Source organism: Phacochoerus africanus, chromosome 16 (assembly GCF_016906955.1).
Source record: "Phacochoerus africanus isolate WHEZ1 chromosome 16, ROS_Pafr_v1, whole genome shotgun sequence".
NCBI classification, from domain to species: domain Eukaryota; kingdom Metazoa; phylum Chordata; class Mammalia; order Artiodactyla; family Suidae; genus Phacochoerus; species Phacochoerus africanus.
This window is the reverse complement of record NC_062559.1, coordinates 3,159,084-3,178,209: the sequence shown is the minus strand read 5'-3', so window position 1 is coordinate 3,178,209 and position 19,126 is coordinate 3,159,084. Positions and strand designations below refer to the sequence as shown.

General features: G+C 52.2%; 1 protein-coding gene across 1 annotated transcript in view; it reads left to right on the top strand.

The window, feature by feature from the left end:
- The window catches only part of LOC125117667 (dipeptidyl aminopeptidase-like protein 6), a 260,710-nt gene that overhangs the window by 131,181 nt on the left and 110,403 nt on the right, over window positions 1–19,126 (top strand). Inside the window, exon 4 of the mRNA XM_047763699.1 lies at window positions 8,287–8,407. The gene's annotated coding sequence lies outside the window, so the exon portion shown is untranslated. The remainder of the gene's footprint in view (window positions 1–8,286; window positions 8,408–19,126) is intronic.

Sequence of the window (19,126 nt, the reverse complement as noted above, 5' to 3'; positions counted from 1 at the left end):
CCTTCACCCAGGTTTGATCGCACAGCGAAGGCCATTCCCAATCTCCATCCATAGGAGGGTATCCCAGGGAGACGTCGGAGACGCAGCAAAGCACAGAGATGCACGCAATAGCGTCTGCCTTGTAATAAAAAACAGAATAGATGTCAAACAAGAGAGACAGCATTAAATACATTATGGTTTCTCTTCTAAGAGGCATGTCCCAGAGAACGCTTAATGACAAAGGGAAAGCATTTCTGATATACTTTCTAAATGGGTATGCAAAACTATCTTTGACTGTAGGGTTTTTTTGGTCTTTGGGTTTTTTTTGTTTTTTTTTTTGTTTTTTTGGGTTTTTTTTGCTTTTTAGGGCTGTACCCAAGGCATACAGAAGTTCCCAAGCCAGGGGTCAAATCAGAGCTGCAGCTGCCAGCCTGCACCACAGCCGCAGCAACTCGGGATCCAAGCTGTGTCTGTGACCTGCACCGCAGCTCACGGCAACCCCGGAGCTCAACCCCAACCTCAACCCACTGATTAAGGCCAAGGATCGAACCCGCATTCTCATGGATACTAGTCGGGTTCATTTCTATTGGACTAACATGGGAACTCCTGACTTTAATTTTATGAAAACTAGATCTTGTAGCTTACCTACCAACACACTCTCATCTAGAAGGGAATAAAATACAAGAAAGTTTATTTTCGGTCATATTTTGTGTACCTTGTGTGGCTTGTAGGGTTGTGACTATTTTTTCACATTCTATAATAATAGCGAACACACATCATCATGATTGGAGTTGGGCGGCTTTGGCTGCCCTGTCTTCCACCTCGTCATCAGCCAGACTGATTACGGGATCTCCAGCCAGCCTGTTTGCTCTTCAACAACACCGCAGCACTGTTCTGTGGGGCTTCTCTTTCATGCTGGCGTGGGTCCCTTCTTGAAATCACTCCATAGTGACTTTACTCCAGCGGAGACTCAGAATCCCCACCATCCATGAGCCCAGGGAGGGTGGGCCGTCCTGGGAGCCTGATGGCTGCCTGAAGACACCCCCGGGGGTCCTATATCCGCCAAGCAGGTGTGCTGACTCGCAGGTCCACTCAGAAGAGTGTAGACAGCAGGTGCTCTCAGATGACCCTCTCCTGCAGGATTCCACAAAGCCATCTCCTCCTGGTCCCCAATGCCAGGTGACTGCTCAGGACACAGGATCCCCACTAGTGGGTCTGGCCACATGTCCTGCCCCCCAAGCCCACAGGTCCCCACAGGGAGGTGCCAGGTAACCAGAGCCATGCACCTGGGAAGGTCACGGCTGCTGCCCGGTTTTACTCCATCAGATGCCACGTATCAGAAATGGTGTCACCCACCCCTGGAGTCCATATCTACCCTCACCAGGCGTCCAGGGCAATAGAAATGGAAAGTGACCTGAAGGTCCGTTTCTGTATAGAGGGGACCAGCCATTAAGTTCTGAGTGCAGAGGGTTTTTCAGTCCATTCGCCGCAATTGGTCACTCTGACTTGCTGTTCTGTGGCCTGTTGATGAAACCATTCAAGGGAGCAGAGGTGACATTTCTAGTTCAACTGGAAATGAAAACCATATGGAGATGGGAAGCTGGTCAGCAAGCTGACCTTTCCGTTTGCCTCTTCGCCAGATTCTCCCGAGAGACGTGTTGACCGGGCAGAATGTCTGCATCCTGGTGACATGTCTTATCTGTGCGTGGTGTCCGGTGGTATGAGTGAACTGTGAGCAGTGTTTCCAGTGGGGTTGGCATGACCTACAGCCCAAAGGACCCACTTTGCTCTGCAAATCCACTGCTTCCCTCTGACCCCTGCTGAGCCAGGGGCACTGCCATGGCCGCCCAGCTCTTCCATGGCCACATTATGGATTGGACTTCATGGCCTGGGGACCAGGACTTTCCAGTTCCATGTATTGCGGAAATACGAGTGAAATCATGCGTGGCCAGGAAATGGATAACTCAGGACAAGAAGCCGAAGACCAGGGCGTTCGGAAACGGTGGCCACTCCTGGGCTGTGTCCTCAAGGTCAGGAGAGTCACTCTGCCAGGTCAGTTAGAGAAGCCTGGGTGTCATGATAATGCGGGATTTTAATGGACGTGTACACCAAGAATCTGTTTCCCCCCCTTACAGTAGCATGTTGGGTTCAGTATGAATATTGAATTTCACCGCCGTGCTAAAGAGTTCTCCTTTTGAATACAAGTGTGGTAATAGCATCACTAATTAATTTGCTGAATGTCTTTTCCTGATCTCAAGTACGCATGGGGCTTTGGGGCTCAATAGCGTTAAATATGAAGGAAACCTTAGGGCTCATCCAGTCCACCTCGTACTTTTTTTTTTTTTTTTTTGGTCTTTGTCTTTTTAGGGCCGCCCCTGCGGCATATGGAGGTTCCCAGGCTAGGGGTCCAATCGGAGCTGTAGCCTCCAGCCTATGCCAGAGCCACAGCAACGGGAGATCCGAGCTGTGTCTGCGACCCATGCCACAGCTCACAGCAACGCCGGATCCTTAACCCACAGAGCGAGGCCAGGGATCGAACCTACCACCTCATGGTTCCTAGTCGGATTCGTTAACCACTGAGCCACATCAGGAATGCCTCAACCTCGTACTTTATCGTGAGGGACATGAGATTCAAGACGGTTCAATAACCTGCTCAAAGCTGGACAGCTAGCAGCCCAGCTAGCATTTAGGTTTCTACTTGAAGTCCAGTCTCCTTTCAGTTTTGTCATTGCCCCTGAGCTGTGCTGCTGTCTTAGTCCAGCACTGAGCTGTTCAAGCTGGTTGCCTTTAGTACCGTGTGTCTCTGAGCTTTGTTGTAACCACCCAGGGCACGTGGAAATGATGTGCTTTTGCTGTCTTCTATGTGAATCAGTTTTAGAAATAATGAGAATATAAATTAGCACCACACACACACACATTTCTACTCAGTAAGTGAGTAACCTGAGGTTGTGTTACCTTTTTAAGATTCCCAGAAAAGTCAAATAACACCTCAATTCATCAAAACCCAGCTAACTCATATACTAAATATCAAGATACTTTTTCTCTATACTATTTACATGGAAAAGAGCAATAGTAACAGCCAACAGTAAGGAAAAGAGCTTCAAGAATGGAATAGATTTAATCCAATCCCTTTTTTGGTTCTGGCAAATGAAAATCTATATTTACATTGATGATCTTACGCGGTAAAAGATCCGCCTTCCTTGTCCTATTTAATAAATCAGAAAGTAGAAAAAAATGGAGATATTTCCCCAAATAAGGAGAAATTGAAAGATCTTTCCCTTAGTTAGAAAAAAAAAAATCTGTTAACTTAAAGTTCTCATTCCTTCAGAGAATTACCAGCTACTTGAACTTGCATAGAATTTACAGTAACTGTGAATAGATCAACCATAATTAGGCAAAAGTGCTTGTTAGAAAAATTAGACTAATGAAAATGTGATTAGTTTTGTAAGAACAGTAAAAGACACTTGCTTGGTTTGTACTACAAGGAATCGCTGTTTAGAATCCGTGTGTGGTCCAGGGCAAAAGAGACATGTGGAAGTTTCGGTACCTGCTGTTCCCACCCGCTACTTCAGGGACAGCAGAAACACTTCAAATGCCTGGAGATGAAGGAAGGAGTTGGTTTTGGTGAATCAAGACAAAGTCAGAGCAAATTTTGTGGGAAACAGACATTGTCAACTGGCTGTGAAAACCAGTACTTTTGCTTGCTGATTGAGGGCCGCCGTGTACGCGGTCCTCTTCCGGATGCCGTGTACGCGGTCCACTTCGGGATGCCGTGTTCGCGGTCCACTTCGGGATGCCGTGTACGCGGTCCTCTTCCGGATGCCGTGTTCGCGGTCCTCTTCCGGATGCCGTGTACGCGCTCCTCTTCCGGATGCCGTGTTCGCGGTCCTCTTTGGAGCGCCATGTACTCGGTCCCCTTAATGGGGTGACATTTGATTGAAAGGAACACTCATTCAGCTGATATATATTGAATTTCAATACCATTTTCTGACAAGAAGTGCTCCTGAAACTCAGCCTCTGTTTACCAGTGTTGAGTCCAAAGGCCGAGACAGAGTTTTGGGTGTCAGAGAAAAGAATGGCTTTACTGCGTTGCCAGGCAAAGGGGGCCACCGCGGGCTAGTGCCTCAAAACTGTGTCTGCCAGGAGGGGGCAGTGAGGAGTCTCACAGTGTCTAGGGGAAGGGCGTGGCCAGCTCGTGGGCATTCTTTTGATTGGTGGGTGGTGAGGTCACGTGGGGGGGGGTCTGTGCCATCACTCTTCTGGTTCCAGTTGGTCTGGGGTCTCCATGCTCGTGGGCAGCACACGGTTGGCTTCCTCCACTTGGTGCGGGTGAACAGCTCCAAGGACATGGCTCGGAATTGTATCGCTAGTCCTTGAGAAAGAACTAAATGTCCTTGACCTTGCTGAATTGACTAAAGTATTATTATTTTGTCTCCCTTGACTGTTTTCCTTTCTTTCTGCATTTTCTCACATCTCTGATTAAAATTCACTCTTTGGCCAAAGTTTTCCTACAGACAAAAGGCAGGAAGCGGACAAGGTGAGGTCTGTTGAGGCCCCGTAGGGTCCTTCTCGGTGACAGACGGAATAATGCAGTAGGACAGCTTCCTGACATTGTCATCAGCGCACTTGCTCACGGGATATGAATGGGGCAGGTGGGGCGGGCCCTATCGAGGACTTGAACCAGAGACAGTCTGGACCCCACAGCCCCCTCCAGATGCCCCTGCTGCCTGTCATACATTTATCTCTGTTGGCAGATGAAGAGACGGAGGCACCTAGTAGCCCAGCACTGGCCCAGGTCCCCAGCATGTCCCTGTGCCCCTAGAACATGGGCTGCAGATGCCCTTGCGAGGTCTAGATTGGGCTGAGCTGTGTGGGATTTAGACTCACTTTTATAAATGTGAATTTCGTAGGGCCAGTGGACACCCCCCCCCAAACACACCCCTGTGCCCCTGTGTGTCCTGCATTCTCAGTAAGTACGGCAAAAGTCAGCGCAAGACCTGGTCAGACCTGGGTCCTGGGGGCCTTGAACCCCAGAATAGAATAGACACGCAGACTCTGCCCCAGAGTTCATAGAAAGCCATTTCAGGCTTGATATAACAGAAGGACCAAGCAAAAGTGGTGCTTAACTGACCGTGGCAGCGGTGTGGAAGATAAATCCATGAAGAGACGGTGGGGGCCGGAGAGCTGCTCCTTTGGGATCAAGGCAGCGAGTGAAGGCATGAGAAGGCCCTGCAGGCAGGCGAGGGACACGGGCAGTGTGGGCACTGCTCAGAGGTCACCTGCCACCCCTGGGAAGGTGTGGTGCTCCCACAGGAAACATAACCTGACTGATGGGCAGGTGGGCTGAGCCCCCGGTGCAGAGCCAAGTATGAAAAGCAAAAACTCAGCCACGGCCCCGGTATCTGATCTTGCCAGGGGCCTGGTTTCTTGCCCGCCCAGTGTTTGGCATCCCTGCAGACTCGAAGGTGCCTTCCTCATCCTTTACCCAGATATCTTTTTTTTTTTTTTTTTAGGTGGTACCTGCAGCATGTGGAAGTTCTCAGGCTAGGGGTTGCATCAGAGCTCCAGCTGCAGGCCTACACCACAGCCACCGCAACATGGGATCTGAGCTGCATCTGCAATCTACACCAGAGCTCACGGCAACGCCAGACCCTTAACCCACTGAGTGAGGCCAAGAATTGAACATATGATGGGAACTCCCTTTTTAAATATTTTTATTCTTTTTTATGACTGCACCTGTGGCCTATGGAAGTTCCCAGGCCAGGGATTGAATCCAAGCTACAGCTGCCACCTCCACCACAGCTGTGGTAACACCATATCTTTTAACCCCCTGCACCAGTCCAGGGATGGAACCCCCACCTCAGCAGCGACCTGAGCCCCTGCAATTGGATTCTTAACCCACTGCGCCACAGGGGGAACTCCCACTCAGATATCTTAACCTGAATGCCAAAGGAAAACGTGAAACATCTTCAAAGCAAAACGCCCTCTTCCCTGCAGCTTGTTTGCTTTTGTTTTCCTCCCATTAAAAATAAAGCCAAGGTGAAAAGGGATTTAATGTCTATCATGGCACATTTTCCTTATTCAAAATGTTAATTGGCTACGGTCTTATTTGACTCAAAAATTTATTGGGGGCTTTAGTATACATAAAAGAAGTTAAAACTTCATAATACAACTTATCCTCAGGCAAACTTGTAAGAATAACTACTGAAATGAAATTAGGATGCATACTTGTGCCTGGAAGTTTTCCAGCTCATTTCTGGCTGAAGAGAATACTTTAAAAGGCAGGAAGCCTGAGCAGAAAGCTAATGCTTGGTGGAGCTCTCATCACCTTTCTTCCATGAGAACCATCTGTAGGAACTGCCCTTTCCGCATCTTCAATTTAAAATGTCATTATCTACACTGTTTCCTATATTTGCAAATACCGTTTCTCTCTAGTCTCTTAAATGACCTGACAGTATTTTTTAGAATTTTTTTGTTTTAAAGCTGATTGAGTCCTGTTCTTGGTCCTTGTAGCTCAGTTTCCATGGACGTTGAATATTTGCATCGTGTTCTGAACTGCTCATGGGGATGAAGGCAGAGGATTTAAAACAGAAAACACAGGGCAGAATTGATCCCCGCCTCCAGAGCAGGCTGATTTTTACCTTAAGAGCTTCGGGAGACGTTAGGTTTTTTTCCGGGCCGCTGCTTCATAAATGTGGTTGCAAATTGGACCTGCCAGGGTGTTTCTTGTGCCAGAGCCGCACCCCAGGCTGATCACTGGGTGTGGCTCTCGGACCTGGCAGTCGGATTTGTCAGAGCTCCTCCAATCATTCCGATAGGTGTCTAATCCAAAATCCCCTGACCCCTGTACCACCCTCCTCCCCCACCCCAGGACTCTGTGCCCCAAGGTCAGAATTGTGACATCGTCCACTGCACATGGGGCCCCAGCTGCCCCAGGGAACGGCCCGAGGACCACGTTGCCTCCTCCCAGGCTTGGGGGTCCTGGACCCGCTGTCTCGGCTGGTCCCCCTCCGTGGTCTCCATCCCCAGCTCCTCAGCGCCTGGGCTGACTCCCACTGGTCCTCCTCCTCGCCCATACAGCCGTGGCCTCAGCTGCAGAAGACCCACCTAGAACCACGTTGCTCCCCTCCTCAAGCCCCCACCAAGGGCCTCCTGCCTTCCTCTAACCCTGGAACAGACCCTTGGGAGCTGGTACCTGGGCCTCCACTCCTGCTCTTACCCCTCACCCCGGGCAGCTTCCCAAGCCCACATTTGCCTCTGTTGTCTCCTAAGCTGTGTCCTCTGTGGAATCTAACTCCCCAGCCCCTTTCTTCGCCCTGCTCCCCGTTCGGATCTTCAGATCTCACCCTAGCACTCACTTGCTCCTGACACCTGCCACAGCATGGCCGAACCTGGAGGACATGATGCTCCATGAAATAAGCCAGACACAGAAGGAGAAACACTACTATTCTCCGGTACCAGGACCCTGGAATTGTCAGATTCCTAAGCACAGGAACGTGGGTGCTGGGTGCTGGGTTCCAGGATGGGAGTTAGTGTCTAATGGGGACAGGGTTTTGATTTTGCAAGATGAAAGGGGTTCAGGAGGTGGTGGCGGTGGTGATTGCACCCCAGTGTGACTGCACCTCATGCCGCAGGACTGTACCCTTCACAGTGGGGACGTGAGCAAAGTTTGTGTCGTGAAGGTTTCACCACAATAAAAATAAAATTTGCAATCCCTTTTTCTGGGCATCCTTGCCTGTCCTTTGGCCTAAGTGGGTAGATAGCACTGTTCGTGTTCCCAGACCTCCACTGTGCCCGGCAGAACACTTTCCTGTGAAAGTCGGTCTTCTTTAAGGGATTGTAAATAGACTAAAAGCTCGGGACACGTCCCCCCTCATGTGTCACGCTGCTCTCCTGTGATTGGCACCGCGTAGGTGCCCACTAAACGATGTGTTATAAATATTGAGTGAGTGAATCTCAGATTTCCAGTTTCCCAGCACACCCGTCGTCATTGCTAGGAAAAACGCAGTTGCTGCGATGGTCCATGCGATTTGATGTTAGCGTTCCCAGGAGTATCCGATGAATTGTCCGGTGACGGTAAATGATGACATGGGTGAACTCAGTGAAATTTGAGGCTTGGTTGACCTTAAATGTAGATTATATGGAAGGTGGGGGGGACCCCACATGATCCTGAGACCATGTTTGTTCCATCCAGTAAACCCCATGCGGAAAAGGCAGACCACATTGCTGGTTTTGGATTTTTTAAGAACACCCTACGTGTCAGCACTTCTTGGGTTGACTCCCTGTTTTTTTCTTTTTCCAAATTAGATATTCATCTTTGAAAACAACATCTACTACTGCGCGCATGTGGGGAAGCAGGCCATCCGCGTGGTCTCAACTGGGAAGGAAGGTGTGATTTACAACGGCCTCAGTGACTGGCTCTACGAAGGTATGAGAGACAGGAGCGGGGGCGTGGTTTCTTGGGGGCGTGGTTTCTGGGCGTGGTTCCAGGGGCGTGGTCTGGGCGTGGTTTTTCAGGGTCATGGTTCTGATTGCGTGGTTCCCAAGGCCACTGCCGCTACTTCATTGGGGTTGTTGGTAGTAGCGTTTCCTCAACTCCAGTTGTAAATCAAAATCCGATTTCTTGAGGTTCTGAGAAATCACAAAGATACTGTGGACCTGGGAGCAGTAGGTGGCTAGCAATGGCCTCCTACTCACCTGGTGGCCAGGTGTGCAGGGCTTTCTGCAACCCCAGCTCCTCCCTGAAAGACAGGAGGTGGTGGGGCTACCCTGGGGAGCTCCTTGTGCTGGGAGGTGACTTTGGGGACAGTCAGGATTGCAAACACCCAGGTTTCCGGCTCCCTCTCTGAGAGGTCGGAGGCCTGGTTCTCCCTGAGGAAGGGAGAGCTGGAACCGAAATAAGAGGCTAAAGCTTTGGAGAGAAGCCAGAGTGACTTGTTGGCCTGAGTGCATGCACCTCATCGGACATGTTCTACCACTGGGTTTCCTCTGGTGCCAGAGGACTCCGGCGGCATGCATTATTAAATAATTAAAAATCTGAGCAAGCAGCTCTCTTCTTAAACATTTATAATCCGTCTCCATGCTAATAAGAACTTATGTTATAGCAATAACCATCGTGTATTGATTGCTGTTAGGTGCCAAGTGCTAAGCGAAGCACTGTTCTGCTTTTTATGACCTCATTTCCCCGCTGCCTTAGTTCTGGCTGCTGCTGTAGAACACCACAGACTGGGCAGTGCAAGCAATGTCTGCCTCTTGGAGTTCTGGAAGCTGGACATCCCCAGATCCGGGCTCCAGCGAATCTGGGGTCTGGGGAGGGCTCCCTTCCTGGTGTGCAGACAGCCACCTTCCCCTGTGTCCTCATGTGACAGAGGAAAAGAGAAAAAGGAAGCTGTGTGTCTTCATCCTCCCAGTAGGGCACTAACCCCATCAGGAAGGCCCCACCCTCATGATGCCATTGCCTCTCAAAGGCCCCACCTCCAGGCACCATCCATCCCCCTGGGGCCTTTAGCTTCAAGAACAATTTTATGGGGCATCCAGTCCATAGCACCGTCGTGGCAGCGTTCTGAGATGAATGCTGTTATGGGCATTTCCTGGGGGAGGCATGGGGAGGGGAGGTCATCGTCCCGAGCCTCCGTGAGTCTGGGCAGATGTCCTGGGGAATGTCACTGTTCAAGTCCAGGGCGGTTCCCTTCCTCGAGGTGCTGGTGTGACCAGGATGCCTCCACACCTGGCACTATGCCGACAAAGGGCTTGTGTCCTTCTCAGCCTACCAGCCTGAGACCACGGATCACAGCCGGAATTCACCAGGCTGCTGGGTCAAGGGGGCATCAAGGGATGTAGTGGCCGGATCAAGCCCAGAAAATACTGTGCTATGCCTCTCTTGAGCTGGCATGTTGCCTGCACGGGCTTCATGCACCCTAAGGTATAAAGCAGGTAGACACACGCATGCTTATAGTCTTACTTCCCATCATAATTTCACAGAAGTCACTGAGGCACAGGGTTCTATGACTTCATCTCCGTTTTTTTAAATTGAGATGTAAAGCCTGTATACAATAAAATGCGCAACATGAGGACATGATTTGATGAGTTTGACAAACACATACGCGATGTAGGTCCATCAAGACACTCCATCAACTCAGAAGAGACCCCTGAGCCTCTTTCCAGAGGCCACCACCTCCTGACTTCTGTGCAGCTGGCTTTCTCACAGAATGATGGAGCCCGGGCACCTGTCAAAGCCGCCCTCCTGGGCATGGTCTCCCTGGAAGCCCGTGTTTGTTCTAAGGTGCTGCCGCCACTCAGAGCACCCGATTCCAGGTTCTGAGCTGCCTTTGGGCCCCAGGAAAATTGATTTGAGGTTTTATTGACCTCACACCGGGGTGTCACTGGAATGAAATGGACACAGTCCATTGTCTGCTGTACTTACAATGTTCTTTGCACAAACAGCCCTCGGAGCAGTACGCCCCGAGTTCCAGGGATCAGTGCAGTGCCAACTCGGTGGCCCCCAAAGAGAGAAAGGGCCCCCAGGTCCCAGCCTGGAAGGGCCTAGACCTGCTCTAGGTATAATCTCCTTTAAAAACCCATCACCAGGAGATTTAGAATATCTTTTTTGAGAATCTTCCTAATAAAATAAAAAGCTGATTGCCTTGCAGTTCAGGGTAAGCTTTCACTCTAGCCAATCCACTGAAAAGAAGTTTTTCTTCAAGGCATTTACACGAAATCATGTTGGTGCGATAACAGGGCCCCAAATATTCTAGATCAATCACGTTGATGTGGCAGCTTAATCTACTTAGTGTTGTTCCCTGGAAGGTTATATATGCTGATGCTCAGATTTCTGAAGTTGGGAGCCTGGGAGCCCTGGGGGAGCTCGTTTCCTTTTTTGCTAATCTGAAGGTAAGACTTTGAAGATTGCCTTTTTCTAAGCTGTGACTTAACTGTCTCACTGCCAGATGCTCCTTTCAAAAAGGAAAACAAACAAACAAAGGAAAAGAAAAGATTAGAAGGAAAAATAGCCTAAACGCACTTGCAGGGGACCCGAGTGCCTTGGAGATGTTTGTTCTAAGAAACGACCCTGCCACCCACAGGCTTGTTGGCCAATGCCCTATCGATCTGTTTTGTTTCCCAAAAAGGATCTTAAATGTATTGACCATGTCGGAATCTGAGGGCTGAGGGAGGGAAGGGAGGAGACATGGTGGCTGCCAGGAAACCCCATCATTATATATACACTCTGCAGGAAGCTTCCCCGTGGAACTGACCGAACCCCCACAGCGGAACGCGCCCTGGGCTCTGCCTGCAAACTCAGACCGCATTTCTCACTGATTCTCCTCACTCCCTGCCTTCTGGGGGGCCACACACTGATTCTGATAAACAAAAGGCATACCTCTACTTCATTCTTCTAGGCAAATGCCATGCCATTACAGAGAATTTCGATTTTGATGGGAGCTTAAGAACTACTTTAAAATGTCCTACAGTTGTTTTAAGGTTTCCTGCAGCTGGGCTATGCAGAAACTAAAACTAAAATGTCCCTAGGGTTCTCTGAGCACTCCAAAGGCGAATTCTACTAAGAATCTGCCCTTTCATGCAAGTCTTAGCCATTTTGCAAGGCTCCTAGCAGGTGGGCATGTGGACAAGGAGCTGGATTGTCCACATTTTTAGGAAGGGGTCGTGGTTACCAGTGTCACAGAGCCGGTTGAATCTTCAGTCGCTGCTGTCTGTTTATATTAGTTTCATGTCATCATTGCCATGAAGCACGTGAGGTGGAGTGGTACAGCGCGGAACTTTGGGGCAGTAATTTTTCAGTAATGAGACTTGAATTCATTATGTTTCCACGGAACCAGGGGACATCCGGACCTCTTGCCAGCCAGGCGTATGCGTAATCCTCACTCAGTGATGTCATCGCAAAGTGGCTTGCTGCCCCCGCACAGAGCCGGGGGGGTGGCGGGCTCCTCTGAGGACCCCTCTCTGCCCAGGTGTGCACAAGCCCTTTTCCCCTCAACTCCTCTGGGACCTGGCAGAGGGGCTGGTGGCAGGGAACTTGAGGAGCGTTCATGAAGCACAGCCTGGCGTCATCGGGCTGCGGTGCCCGGGGAGCTGAGACGTGTCTGGAAGATGTTTGTTTAACAGCTGGTTGGGTGTGGCTGAAACCCCAGGGCTGCATTTTAACCTGAGCTAGTCCAGAGCTTCATGGGACGTGGAAACAGGGTCAGATAGAGCGACCCTGCTTGGCCGGGCGGCCGGCACAGCGGGGGTCGTCAGGGGTGTTGTTGAGCAAGGCCCTCAGCCAGTTGTGCCCACATCAGCTCAGCTTTAGGACCAAGGTGATCAGGCAGCCTGGCTGATGGTGACAGAGAGAGAAGCAGGAGAGGACGGGGACAGGGTGCTTCTGCTGTGCCCCCGCCCAGTTCCACTGTTCTCCCTGGCTCGCTGCTTTCCTGTGGCCCCGAAGGCCACCTCCCCCTGGGGCGCGGGGGCACAGTCCCCCCACTGCACTGCCTCTGCCCCCCTGCCCAGTTGCTCCCCAGTGCCATGCTGCCAGTGGATTCCCTCAAGGGCTGGTTGGGGGGGGCGGGGGCAGCTGGCCACTCCGAGGCAGCTGCAGGTGGAGGCACAGGTGATGCCTCCTGAGCCCGAGGTCAGAATGCTCTGGAAGCCCCTCCACACTGGAGTCAGGTCTGCGATCAGAGTCGCTGGCGCTTTTCTAAGCTGGAGTTAGTTAGAGCTCCCGTTTGACCCTCGAGCCCTGGCACACAGTCTAACTCGCTCTCGTTCACACGCTGGTCCAGAGGCTGCAGAGCCCGGGGGAGGCTGAGGCCAGTTTGCAGGGCTGTGCACTGTCTCCTCAAGCCTCTCTCCGAGTCGGCCTGCTGACCTCGTGGTTTTCTGTCCACAGAGGGGCTCTGAGCCGCCTCAACACGAGGCCAGGGGCCTGGCGGATACAGCAGGGGTCTCCACTGACCTGTTTGTGGCGTGATCCCCGCCTCAGGATTTGGGTGATTCCAGGAGGCTAGGGGCTCGACGGGCTCTCGTGGGAAGAAAGGGTCTTTCGTGTTTAAAAGTTTGGTGGAAGGAGAGTTGATTTACAAGGTCGTGATCCTTCCTGCTGTGCAACAAAGTGATCCAGCTACACACGGACACACATCCATCCTTTCGCAGAGTCTTTGCCCGCCTGGGTTCTCACGGAACATTGGCAGAGCGCCCTGTGCTGTACGGCAGGTCCTGCTGGCCAACTGTTCCATAGACCTCAGGGTGCACGTGCCAGTCCCCAGCCGCCCATCCACCCCCAACCCCCCATCCACCACCCCCAACCCCCCATCCATTCCCCCCCCCCGCCGCCACCTGTCCCCTTTGGTAACCACCAGTTTGTCTTCCAAGTCTGCAAGTCCGTTTGGGAGAAACATTATTGCGGCAGAAGCACTTACGGGGGTGCATGCGGTGACTTTGAATATGTGTGCTTTCCACAGAAAACACATCCTCTGGGGTGCAGAGCTCTTCCTGGTCCATCCAGGTCACCCCAGTCCTTCGAAAGTCCCCGCAATGAAATTGCTATGTAATATTTCCCGTGGAACGTGCCAGCTGGCGTTCACTTAAAGGCGTGGTGTGTGTATTCGGTGTTTGGGGAGCTGGGTGTTGTGGTGCATGCTGGTGCTCCTGCGGCCCACAGCCCACTCAGTACGTGTCGTGAGCAGACCAGGCCAGTCGGGGATCCGCCATGGCCTCCGCCTCCTAGTGGGTAGCTCTGGCCTTGGGCCAGTAGAGCAGGAAGAGGACCTGCCACACGCCAGATTTTTACAGTAAGAAAGCATTTCTGGAGTTCCCGTCGTGGCTCAGTGGTTAATGAATCCGACTAGGAACCATGAGGTTGAGGGTTCGATCCCTGGCCTTGCTCAGTGGGTTAAGGATCCAGCGTTGCTGTGAGCTGTGGTGTAGGTTGCAGATGCGGCTCGGATCCTGCGTTGCTGTGCCTATGGCATAGGCTGGTAGCTACAGCTTGGATTCGACCCCTAGCCTGGGAACCTCCATATGCCGCGGGTGCGGCCCAAGAAATGGCAAAAAGACAAAAAAAAAAAGAAAGAAAGAAAGAAAGAAAGGTTTCTGATGCCTTTTGCCCTATTTTTAAAACTCCCCGTGTGCAATGAGATGATGATACTTCGTAGCACGTTTGGACCCACCCTGGAGTATGAATCTGCAGTGGGTTCTTCTCGTGTTACTGTCTCTAAAATACCAGTTAGGGCACTTCCGTTGCGGGCACACTGCATCCTGGTGCCGGATGAAGGGGACTGACCCCGCCACTCTGCCTGACTCTGGCCCCACTGGTAGTTTTCAAGTGAGTTACGTGGCTGGGGTTCAGTGACCTTGGAGTCCAGTTCTATATGCTGCTGTTCAAACCACAGATTGGTAATTCTCTGGAGTTAGCGTTGCTTGCGTCTCTTATTTACATGGCGGGAAACCTTGGTCAGACCGGAAAATCTCTATCAGGAAATTGCCAGAAGCTGGTGATTGGCTTTACAAAGGCCTCTGGTGTCAGGGAGGCAGAGCTGTGGTAAAGGGCAGGGGCTTTGCAGCAACGGTGCCTGTCTTTGCATAATAGCGTCACCCCTTGAACGCTGTGCGAACCGAGGGGAGCATTTAACCCTTTGTGTCTGTTTTCTTGTCTGCAAAGCAAGAGTAAAGGCAGTATGTGTTCCCTGAGGTCTTGGAACCGTGCCTGGGACGTTTAAGCCACGACAGTTGCCGTTACAGCTACTCTTACTTTACCTGGTAGTCTCCAAAAACTAGTAAAATAGCAGGTGCCTCCTTTGCTTTTTCATCTGGCATTGTCGGGAACCAGAATCACTAATGTGTAGTCTCTTCTCCTCCAAAATCAGTTTTGAAAACTGGCGAACTATTTACTCGTAAGTTACTGTCTATAGCGTGTTTATGTAGGAAGTGCACTGCTTCCTCCTCCATCTGGAAGGGATGTCTGTGCGGACATGCCCGTCTTGCTGGAACCTTCCGTCTGCATTTAGAGCCACCGAGCTGGAGGTACAGCCCTCATTCGTCACCCAACACCTGACAGCCTTTTAAGCTATGGGCACCAAAGATCTTGTAAAAAGCATGCTTCCTGATGACGCGTAGACATTAAATCCTTAAAAATTCATACTCCAGTTCACCTATGACTTCTAAAGAAGATTTTTTTTTTTTTTGGTCTTTTTGCTATTTCTTTGGGCCGCTTCCGCGGCATATGGAGGTTCCCAGGCTAGGGGTCGAATCGAAGCTGTAGCCACCGGCCTACGCCAGAGCCACAGCAACGCAGGATCCGAGCCGCGTCTGCAACCTACACCACAGCTCACGGCAACACCGGATCGTTAACCCACTGAGCAAGGGCAGGGATCGAACCCTCAACCTCATGGTTCCTAGTCGGATTCGTTAACCACTGCGCCATGGCGGGAACTCCCTAAAGAAGATTTTGAATGTGAACGTAATGATCAAAGTGCCTGAATTGAAGCAGCCTCTGCAAGAGCCCCCAGGCCTGCCAGGTGCTGACAGTGGAGCATGGGCTACACCCGGTGACAGACCTTCTGGGCAGCAACAGCGCTTTCCGTACTAATGTAAGTGAAATGAGCGTCTCCAGCTCCAGGGAGAATTAGTGACCGTGACTTGGGGAGCAGGTGGATTTTACCTTGAAAACCACGCGGAGGAAAGACCAAAGCTCTTTGGTGGGGACTCGCTCAGCTCCACGCAGAAGTGATGAGATGATTTAGTCTCATTTATTCCTTCTGTGCTTTCTCTGACCCCCTGAGAGAGGCTGGGTGTCTGCACACACCAGCATGTGAGCAGTGCTCTAAGGCGGGGAAGGCAGAGGTCAAGTGCATGGCAGAAGGTGATGGCCAGTCTGCACCCAGCTGGCTGCCGTGGGCCGCCTCGCCCCCCTCCAGGCTGATCCAGCCGTACCTGTGCCTTCCACTGCCTCAGCCTTCCACTGCCTCATCCATCCTGCCAGTCTCATCAGACCCCTCCCTGCCAGCACCTTCCCCATTGTGTAGTCCCTACACACAAGATTTTGCCTCAAGCCGAGATGCATGATTCTGGAAACTCTCCAGGGGAAATCAGCTGGACACCCTTTCAGCACCATCATTAGAATTTCCATTCCCAGAGTTCCCGTCATGGTGAAGCAGATTAAGGACCCGACATTGTCTCTGTGAGGGTGCAGGTTCAATCCCTGGCCTTACTTTGTGGGTTAAGGATCCGGCGTAGCTGTGGCTGTGGCATAGGCCAGCAGCTGCAGCTCTGATTCAACCCATGGTCCAGGAACTTCCATGTGCTGCAGGTGCAGCCATAAAAAAAGAAAAGAATTTCCGTTTGCACATACTTCCTTCAGCAAAAACAACAATCCGATTATTGATATTCCTATCCCCAAAGGTGAAGGAAGCAGGGGCCAAGGGGGTAGATTGAGTACCTCCTAATAGCGCTGGCTGCGGCTTACCTATTACAGAAGCAAGAACAGGAATATCTAACGTTCACTGAGCGTTTCTCCCCTGCCACGCCTGACCTGAAGGCACTGCTGTTGAACTGCCGTAGCTGTGGGAGCTGGCTCACCAACGTTAAGTGACTTTTCTGTGGTCACACAGCCAGTAAGTGATTCCAGACGTGGCCTCCTGAGCCTGTGTTCACTGTGTGGGTAAAAAGCTGCATTACTTTCTGCGTATGAACGTAGGCTTGATGGATATGCCAAGTTATGAGTGGACCACCCATCACCGAGGCGTGGTCGGCTCGCACAGCATCCTTCAGCACACCCGGCTCAGCCAACGCACAGCTCAGCATGGATGCAGGAGCCCTGGGAGCCTGCGTCTGAGTCCCTGCCCCGCCGCTTAGCCAGCCGGTGACCTGAGTGAGGCACGTATCTTGTGTCACCCCCAGATTCCTCGTCTGAAAATGAGGCTCCGAGAGCTTCCCCAAAGCATGGCGGTGGGGTTGGATGAGAGTCTGTCCCCAAGAGCAGGGCAGAAGCCCGTGAACTTGCCAGTCGTATCAGCATGTGGACATGAAACATTCCACCAGGACCAGCCTCCGCCTGCCTGTCCTGCTGCCTGGGCTGCCATCAGACGCGGCAGAGCCTCAGGTGACTGTGTACCCAGCCCAGGGTGAGCGTCTGCCATGAAGCAGCCAGAGGTGTCTTTAACAGAAAGGTCAGACCCGGACTCTTCCAAGCCCAGCATCTCCAGGGCTCTCCGGGAGCACAGGTTAAGAGCCGTGGGGGGTCCTGGATCTCTCCCGAGACCCTCACAGGGACTTCCGTGCTTCTTATCTTCCTCTTCGTGGCTCCTGTTTCCCGGACACGTTTCAGCAGCGCCCTGGTGGCCAAGGCAACCCGCTGTCTTGGTCGTTGATGACTGTTATGTGTCATTGTCTCCTGGAGCACCCTGGCCAAGAGTTGCCACTTCAACTGTGTGATCAATGGACTGTTTAGTGGTGCGGCGGGGGGTCAGCCTAGTCAATCTCCCGGTGTCACCCCAATGGTTCTAGACTGGAAGGATGCTGTGCCTGAAGTCGGGGTGAGACGGTGGTGCCGGCTGAGGAAGGAACGACCTTCTGCTCTTAGATGGAGGCCTGGGCCCCGGGGCAGCGGCGAGGGCCCGGCCATGGAAACAGCTTCTGGAGAGCAAAGCCGGAAGCCTGACCTGGAGCTCACGCTCAAGTTCAGTGCTAAGGGCAGAGCTCGCAACCTCCCTTTGCAGCCCAGCGTCCTCCCCGGACTGAAATAAGCCAGTTGGAGGAGGGGTGGGGATGGGCTAGGCCAGCCGCAAATAGCGAAAACAAGAACCAAGCAGATCCGACACCAGCTCTGTGATTCAAAACAAGGCACACTGCTCATGCCCCCCACTGGAGAGGGGGTGGGGCAGGGTCTGCACCCCGTGACACTCAGGCACCCGGGCTGCCGGGGGCCCCCCCGCCTCTCGGGCAGGTGCTCGTGGAAGAGGAGTTTCCGTTCTGGTGGTTTGCAGGCTGGCAGCCACCTGCTTGGCCTGGAAGTGACGCTGGCCGGCACCCCTGCTTGCAGCTCAGGGTCCAGGAGGTGGTGCCCGCAGCCGTCCAGAGGCAGGAGAAGGCGGCGAGCTTCCACCTTCTAGCGGCGGCGCTAGATGCCACATCTGGGCAGCGCACAGCCCCCAAATCTGGGGAACAAAGTGGACAAGGAATTTACTGCAGGGGTGTTGGGGGTCCCTCAGCGCCAGCAAGAAGATTGAGGATCCGGTTCAGGAAGCAGCCAGAGGGCCGGGGCGGCCATGGGAGGGCTGCAGGGCTGGGGAGCTGGGGGTGCAGTGCAGGGTCGGGGCCCTCGGAGCACACGCGACCTTCGGGAATTGCTGTGGCAATTGTGTCCCCCACGTTGGACCATCGAGGACATTGCCAGGCTCTGTCTCTTTCCATCACTGCAGACTCGCCTTCTTTCCTCCTTCATGGCTCGCAGCACAGAGAAGCCGCCAGAATCACTAGCCTGGGGGGTTAGCTCTTCCAGGGGAGGTGGGTCAGTGCCCACTTCCCTTCTTGGTGTCTCCTGGGAGTCCGTGAGTTGATGTCCGTGGTGCCTCGCGGTCAGCCCCCAGCTGTAGGGCAGAGGCCCGGGAGGCTCAGGCGTGCCCGAGCTGGCCATTGAGTGGCACTGAAACAGGTTCACAGCCCCTCTCTGCTTCGCAGAGTCAGAAGCCCGAATCTGCACTTGAGACGCTAACGTGGGCCTGATTCGCACCTCAGAAGGATAACGGGTTCTTTTAATTCAGCGTGAAATAAAAAATCAGAAAGAAGACAAGTCAGAGGGGGAGACACTCTCTAGATAAGTGGGAAGAATTGTCTTGAGGAATGTTTCTCGCAATTAATTATCTAGTCCTGGGAGAGTTGGATAAATAATATGTGACGTTCCGCAGTTGTATTTTTAACGCTTTCTAATTATGCGTCAACTGTGAGACTAAGACGACGTCTTCATCTTTTTGTTGGCGTCTGAGTGAAATCGGGGTATTTGGGGCTGAAATCGGGACTCTCATTCCGTTGGGTCTTTTCTGTCTCTTCCAATCGCGGAGGGACAGGAGACCAGCTGCCCTGGCACGGCGCGTTGTGTTCGAGTGTTTTACTGAAATGCAACAGCAAAGGCTTGAAGGACGGCTCCATGCATCTC